Source organism: Psittacula echo, assembly GCF_963264785.1.
Source record: "Psittacula echo genome assembly, chromosome: Z".
Taxonomy (NCBI): Eukaryota; Metazoa; Chordata; class Aves; order Psittaciformes; family Psittacidae; genus Psittacula; species Psittacula echo.
Genome location: NC_137742.1, coordinates 34,736,226 through 34,744,400, shown reverse-complemented (window position 1 = coordinate 34,744,400; position 8,175 = coordinate 34,736,226). Strand labels below are relative to the sequence as shown.

Genomic DNA, 8,175 nt, shown 5'->3' with positions numbered 1-8,175 from the left:
ATGCTGGATTGAACAATGCAACCTGTGAATAAAACCTTGAATTTTGTTTTTTTTTTTTGTTTAAACTTAAGGAATGGAAAGACTGACTGTTAAGCAGGTGTAATTACATGCATATTTTAATGTACAGCACAGTAAGAGGTAGCTAACCATTTGGAGTTCTTCAATCTGTTAACTGTAATAAGCAAGAGAAACACTGTTTGGGGGAACAACATTTTTCAGAAGTTACTCTTCTAAATTTAAAATAAATAAATAAATAAATAAAATCCATGCCATGTACAAAGAGCTGCATTTCTTAAAGTTTATATGATCAATGTTCTACTTGTGAAAGTGTTTGTACCAGGATTGCATTTATTGTCTCTCAAATAAATAGGGCAGTATTCCATTATATCTCCAAACCAAAAACTTTACTTAAATTGCCTGTGGGACAACAAAACCAACCTCAAACAACTATTGCTTGAATATGATGATGCTTGCAGTTAAAATCCATTTAAAAGAATCAAACCACACCCGAAGGCAAGCAGAGGAACAGTATATCAAGCCTCTGCAGAGCCAGGGCCCTTGCGCCCAGCAGAACAGCCCAGATTCCTTTCCTTGTGCACGGTGTTACCTCAACAGAGCTGCATGAGTGCATCTACAACAAAGAATTATATCCTGGGAAGGAAAAGGGGAGACCATAATCCTGATAACATCTGCTAGGTGAAACAACGTTAACGAACAGCAAAATACTTCCACCTTTTGCAGAAAACATTTTTTGTGGTCTTTGCAAACACTCCTGTATCATGTGCTTTACTCTTACAATGTATATATGGTACCCAGCATCTTTACTTTTTAGTCAAGATACTAACCAGGTGTTGCTGAGAGGGCAAAAACACCCATTCATTAATCCTATGACCTTACTCATAATCTTGTGCAACTTCATTATGGGTTGTCTGCTGGTTTGTGGTTTGGCTTTTTTTAACATTTCCAAACATGACCTGTTTTCTTCCGTTCCAGCCCGTTCCAGTTCCCTTCCGTTGTTGAACCAGGAGCTGTAAAGCCGGCGGCTAACAGAGCAACAAGCAGGGCCAAGCCCAGCCCGAGAAGGCACAGCCCCACCTGGACGGGGCAGGGGTCGCCGTGCCGCCGGCGTCTCCCCACAAGAAAGCCGGCAGCCGGGGAAGCTGGGGAGGGAGAACCAGGCAGCCCAGCTCCTCGCTGCCATCCCCGGCAAGGCGTGCTCTTTGCCGCTCGGCCCCGTCTGCCGCGTCGCCTGCAGCAGAGGGGAGACAAACATTGCTGGCTGGGTTGCGACGTGACCCGCCGGCGGCAGCGGGCCGGAATGCCCTCGAACGTGTCCAGCCGAGCCCTATCCCCAGCGTAGACGGGATGCGGCCGCAGCCCCCCTCCGTGCTGCTGGCTCCGTGCTGCGGGCGACCGCCCTAGCCAACCTCGGGGGACGCCGCGCCCGGACACTCGCCGGCGAGGGGTTGTGGGCCCGCCCGAGTCGGGCCGGGGGGGGCGGCGGGGCAGGATTAGGTTTCAGGCGGTCGGGGCGTGCCTGAGTGCGCTTCCCCCGCGGCGCGGCTCGGCGCCGTTACTTGGGGACGAGAAAGGCGAAGGCGGAGAGCGGGGCTGGGCCGCGGGGCCCGCTGAGCCGCTGGGGTAAGAGGGGCGCTGGGCCGGGGAGCGGGGGGAGCCTGCCTGTGCCGTCCTGCGGGCAGAGCAGTGCGGGGAGGAGCCGCCGCGCCGCTAGAGTTTGGAGCGGCCTTTTAAAACGTGTTTAATTCAAGAAGTGTTATTTATTGTTCTGCTGATGCGCCGGGGTTTGTTGGGGCCGGGAGGGGGCGGCTGGGGGCAGTGGAGCCGCGGGGGCGCCCAGCCTGTTGCTCCCCCATCATTCGCCCTGAGCCGAGCTGCCCCCGGGCGGCAAGGAGGGCGCTGGACGCCGGGCCGCGGCTCCGGCCTAGGGCCTGCGGGAGGTCCGCAGGCTCGGGCGGCCTGGCGGGGAGCCGTCCTCACGTAAACAGGAGCCGAGCGTCCTCCGGCTGCCGCAGGGAGCTCTGCCCCTCCCTCCCTCTGCTTCCTACACCTCCTTTGCCTTTCCTAACCTCAGCGGTAGTGTGTCGTGCCGAGGAGCTCACCTGCCGCAGACTTGCGGGCAGCAGCGTCCCTCGTCCAGTGCTTGCGGGCGGCGGCGTGGAGAATCGCTCGGAGCCGGCTGCAGCGCCCGAGCGAGGCCGGCGGTTTCCCCCGCGGCGGGTCTGCGGGCTCCCAGTGCCTCCGCCGGTAACTATTGCCGTGCTGTGTCGGCGATTATCGCCCGTCCGGACTCCGCTGAAGCTGTCAGGCATTCACTCGGTTTGCGTTTAAACGTGGCTGTTTTGGGCGGGGTGGAAGTAGAGGGCGAGGCGCGACCCTCAGCTGTGCCCTTCGGTGCTCTGGTGTTTGGGTTAATTTTTCTCGTGTGGTGTCCGCCCCTGCTGTCAGTACCTTCCTGCGTTAGTGCAAAGAGTAATGGGAAGAAAGCAAGAGAAAGAAAAGCTCTCACAAAGCCGTCCATTTGAACTTCCAGTACCACATGTAACAGATTTGGTTTGCTATTTGTCTGAACAATGCTCTATTTTTATTTTTATTTCCTTTTCCTTTGCTTTTATAAACACTGCATCATCCCTTTATATTTTTGCTTTTTGACCTAAGCAGATTTTGTTAGTGTAAGCTGATGAACAGAAAATTTACTTACTGGCTTTGGTGCCAGAAAGAGTAGCAGGGAGCAGAGCAGTGGTTACCGTAATTAGGCTGAAGGTTCTGAATTCTGCTAGTGAGGAAGTCTATTGTCTAATGCCTTGTGGTTTACCATATCAGCACCGAGTTTTCCAAGATAACAGCAACTCTTTGGGAGGGAAGAAACGGAGCTGGAAAAGGGGAAAGTGGTAAAATATTTTGGGGAAATGTTATTTGATGCTTCCGTGGAAAATGGAAATGAAAGTAATGTAACATTAGAAGAATGCAGAATAAGAGTATCTAGGACATATCCATCTTAACTGGCATCATTTTTCATGACAGAGGACATAACTTTTTTTCACCTAAAATTGTTACGCATTTTTAGTATACACATTTTTTATCTCTCTGTATCTTGTTAATAAGTAACATGCATGTAGCATTTACTGATTAGTATTGGTGTTTCTAATAGCTTCCTTTGTGATTTCAGGAAGGTTTTTTTGTATCAGGATCGGATACACCCTACCCTCTCTTTGCCTGAAAGTGCACTAGGAAAGTTAGGTCAGTATCAGCAGCAGGGAAAGAACTGCACTACTTACATACTAATGGATGGTCTTTATATTCCATCTGGCTCTGTGTCTGTGAATTCTTCAGATAGGAATGCCATACAACTCAGTTCTCGCGGATCGCTGTAAATGCTTTTGTTTTGATAGCACTTTAATCAGTGTACTGAGAACCATTGTAAAGACCTTTTAAATAATCTGCTCCATGTTTCATGTAAGGAAATTTAAAATTTTGTGAAGTATATCCAGTAAATTTTCTAACTGGCTTTATATCTGAGTGTGCTGCTGAATAAGTTTAAGCCAATACAATGCCATGCTGGCAATATTCTTATCATCATTGGTAAGGACAGTTTTGTTTCATTGTTGGCCTTCCCGACAAGTCAATATATAATATGCTATTTTTGCCTAGGCAGTATTGGAATATTTCTTTCGCAGGCTTTTCAGGCCTGGCCTTGCATCTGAGACACCTTGCACAGCAGTCATGTTACATACTGCTTTTGATGATTTTCTGCTTTTCCAGCATTACTCACCTGTTAATTGCCAGAATATACAAACAGAAGTTTGTGTTTTTAGTTTGTAAGGAAAGCGGTGACTCTTCCTTGAAGCTTACTGGCAGCTCTTCAGTGGGGCTTCCTATTTATTTATTTATATATGCTGTTGTCACCTCTGTGAAGAATCTGGTATACATTAAGAGGTGCAACTGTTGTAGGAACAGTGTTTTGTCAGGTTTAACTGAGTCTAATGAATATGGTAATCGGTTGCGTATGCTGAAAACATAAAGAGGCAATATTAAGCATTCCTGGATTTCATACATTAATTCAGGATATATTGTATATATTCTGCATATACTAAAAAGTTGCTTTTCAGTTTCTGAAGCTAATCCTGGATTTTGAGAGTTAGAAGAAAGTAATGCCAATTAATTTCAATTTAAAATATTTACTGAAGGATTTTTATTTTTTTTTTTGTAAGAGGATGATCTGTTAATTTCCTTAAAAAAAAAAAAAAAAAAAAAAAGACACCAAAAATATCACCATAAAAATTTCCTCTACTGTGTTGTTGGTTTTGCAATACTCTTTACAAATTACTGTTGAATGCCCTCTATCACACATGGTTATCAGTAGGTGAAAGCACTAAGTATAGTTTGGGCTCATTTCCCAGTTGCAGTTATAACTTGCACATCAGCTAACATGATATTATGCTCATGTAGGGCTGCCTACAGTGTTAAAGAACATTATTATTTAAACACAGTGAACAGATTGCTTGTTCATCCAAAAGCATTGTAAGTTTCCTTAATGCGTAAGTGTAGTGTGCGCAGAAACCTAAAAATAGTTGAACATTCAAAATTCTGTTTTCATAGTTAATTCAAAATACAAGATACTTTTCAGCTTTATCACAATACTTCAACATGCAGTGGCAATACTATAATCTCTTTACATCTTTTTGATGCATTCAGTATTGTCCTAATTCAAGAAGCTAGTAACATTACTTTTCAAGCTGCTTATAATCTTATATATGCTATGTGTTTGTTTCTGAACTTTTTTTTTTCTGCTTTGATTGTTTCAGAACAATTTTAATTAGAATAGGTTTTAAATGTAAATGTCAGGCTTCTCCTGCTTGCCTGTTGTATTCCAGGTAGTCAGTGGAAATCTGCTGTTTTCCTTTTGGCGCAGTGCACGTTTATTTTCCACGTATTAAATCCTTAATTTGAAGCAGTTCGCTCTTCTGTCATTCAGAAACATGTAGCCCAGAGTCTCTTGGCTGAAGAAACCAAGTGGTTGATGTTAATTTGTCACATTCATGTCCTGTCAGTAAAATGGTAGGCTTGCCTTTTTTTCCCCATCTTTCTTCCTTTTGCCTTTTCATTTATCCTGCTTTCCCTGTCTCTGCTGTCCTGCATTTACCTTCACACCCTTTTACTGCATGCTGAAATATGTGTCTCTCTTTCATTATGAGTAGTGAAGGCTATACCACTCAGGCTACAGGTGTCGAGTCCTTGTAATATTGCTCCTAATCCTAGAAAGTTATTTGGTATTGCTCATAATCTAAGATGCAACAGCAAAATTGACCTTATGACAGTGGAAGAATATATATAAAAGTGCAAACTCTTTGAATTTACTGTGAATGGCTTCTGCTGCCTTTATATTGACAAGACGCCCCTCAAGGAGTTTGGGAATCACCTTAATTTTCTTCCTAGAAATGGTAGCCAGCAGGTGGGAGGTAACTGGGTGCAAGGAAATAGGTCTTGGAAATTGCAGGCAAAGCAGCAAGTTTTTCAGTAATTAATATCTTTTCACTTCCTGTGCGGTTTGGTTTCCGTTCCACGTCAGGCAGTGCTAACACAACATGCCTGTTTGAGGGACAGCCAGAAAGGAGGAGAGGGAAATGGCATGGGGTAAAAATCAAGTATGAAAGGGTATTTCTAGCCCAGTCAAGTCCAAGGCCCAGGTTTTGAGATTTAGATCAGAAGTTTTGAAATATGCTTTTTTAGCAGCTATAAAATGCATGTTATGATTACCATACTGCTTAATTGAAACATATTTAGTTTTAATCTCAAGTGACTGCTAGCCAAGGTTTAGGTCTACGGATCACTCTTAAGATAGGCATTTTCTCTGTATCCTCAGAGTACTTCAAGTACTGCATGAGTGACAGAGCAAAGCCTATTACTATGTTTTCTATCTTTGGCATCACATGTTTGCTAAGCCAGTGCTGTGAGCGTTAGTGTCCAGGGTATTATCTGAAATGGCTTTCTGAAATAGTAGATGCATTATCTGTCAATGAAATAGAGCAAGTTTCCTTGCAGGAACTACATGATCAGGTGTGAAAGAGTAGTCAGTAGAAGTGAGTCATCTTTCCCTTTTCATGACTCTTTTGTCTGTTTAAATAAGTGGTTTACATGGTTGCAGTGGAAAGGTGGTGATGAACATAAATTTCACATCTCTCTGTTAAATTCTGACACCTGTGGATTTGAGTGTTTTAGGGCTGGCCACAAAGAAACCAGAGCTGCAGGATGCCAGCTGTTTTCTGGCAACTGACCTTATAGAAGGGCAGCATAAAGAGTGGAGAAATGTGTATATAACACATTTTTGTTTGTTAGCATGGAAAGAATCAAATTTCAGAAGTGCATGTTTGAAAGGGATCATCTTTAACTTTAGTGTGTGCTTAGTAGAAGACTCTATGTTTCTTACCATGTACCTCTATAAAATTACTTGTGTTTTCTACTTTCCTGTAATAAAAGAGAAGCAAAAAGAGAAGGTACTTTTTTTTTCCCCTCCTTTTTTTTCTTTTTTCATTCTTTTTTAAGCCACATCATTCACGTACCTGTGCCTTTAAAACTTGCGAATGTAACTTGTTACTCTTTTTAACAGTATTTCTTCAAGTTGCCGATAACAAAGTCTAACTCATTTACTTTGTGTTCTTACTACTGTGAAAAGATTAATGAACTTTAGCACTGAAATACAAAAATAGTTAAATCTACTTTGAGCTAAGCTAGTAAGCTCTTTGAGGCATGAACAGTATTTGTATCTTGTATAGAAAGACTGGTTTTGGCTTCAGACTCCTGGCTGCCAGCAGTATGCAAAATGAGAGAATCAGAACTAAACTTCCCATTTGTACATGAGTCTGTGATAGCATTATAAAAATATTCACTATAGCAAATGATAAATCTGTGTCTTTGGACAAATAATCATGCAGGCCTCCATAATCCTCTGCAGTGCATTATTGTTAAAATACCCAGAAGCGAGCTGGTTTAGAGGCCTATAGGGGGAGGTGGTGTTGTGGGTATGCCTCTGTGGTGCATGTTGGGCAAATGAGTTCTTGCTTCCCTTGTACTTTGGCTATGTTAATGTGTTGCTAAGCTGGTGCTGACAGATCCCCCTTGTTATCATGTATGTGGCACAGCAGGAGGACGGTCCACGTGGCTTTTTACCATTTCAGGGTGCAGGCCGAAAGAGCAGGGGTCATCTTGGACTGCGACGTGTAGATATCTGGTGTGTCTCAATGCATTGCTTCTGCATCAGAGGAAGTCTCCTGAAGGAAAACATCCTAATGGCAGTTTTGGTCTTGCTCCTGCATAGTGCCACAATTGACAAAAGCATAAAGCTGGTCAGCTGAGGAGGGATTCCCCACTAACGTAAATGCAAAATAAGGAGAATTAAACTGAGAATTAAAAAACTGATTTGCTGATATTAAGGTAGTTCTGGAGCAGTATTCCTCCTTCTAAAGCATGAGGTAAATATGAAGTATATAATGAATGTCTTAGCAGAGCTAAGGACTTCTTTTCATTGCAGATTAGACAGCATTATCTCCATCAATAGAGTATGTTTAGGACTTGTGTCTGCTTTTAGAAAGCTTCCATTACAATCTTTTGAATTCATACCTCTGGGATTGTGCAAAGACAGTGGTGACCTTGTCTATTCTGTCACTTGCAACACGTCTTTCATGGCACACCAAGAATGAGATTTTTGGCAAGTTGAATCATAATATAAAGCAATATCGAGCTACTCCAGAAGATGCGGACTTTTTACAGCTGCATCTCTTCTTGAGATTCTTAGTGAGCTAAAGCAGAAGAACATTAGCCCTGTATTTTTCCTGATTAGTTTCCTTAGAAGATGAGAGTTGAACGTACGACACAATGTGTTTGAGCATACAGTACTCGTGACAAACCAAATCATTGCACTGAAATGGCTGAAAATGCTCCATATCTTTTGTTTGTTGTTGTTCACAAAGTTCTTTGATTACATCCACAGCACAGCCACAAGAGTAGCTATAGAGGAATAACTGTAACAGTGAAACAGGGAAGAACTGCTTTGGTTGGCATTGCCACGAAGAAAAACAACTGTGAACATGTCATCTATACGACATGAACATGATCTCTATTTGTAACTGAGGGCTCTGAATTGAAGAAGTGATAGTAGTT

The 8,175-nt window shown here is 43.2% G+C and overlaps 1 protein-coding gene across 15 annotated transcripts in view; it reads left to right on the top strand.

Annotated features, from left to right (window-relative positions):
• The first annotated feature begins 1,137 nt into the window (after positions 1 to 1,137).
• The window catches only part of MPDZ (multiple PDZ domain crumbs cell polarity complex component), a 96,595-nt gene continuing 89,557 nt past the window's right edge, over positions 1,138 to 8,175 (top strand). For 12 of the 15 annotated variants that reach the window (XM_080638088.1, XM_080638076.1, XM_080638077.1 and 9 more), the window contains exon 1: positions 1,138 to 1,641. The gene's annotated coding sequence lies outside the window, so the exon portion shown is untranslated. Of the gene's footprint in view, positions 1,642 to 1,697; positions 2,266 to 8,175 lie in introns of those variants that run through there. The other 3 variants (XM_080638079.1, XM_080638080.1, XM_080638081.1) reach the window with 1 other exon arrangement.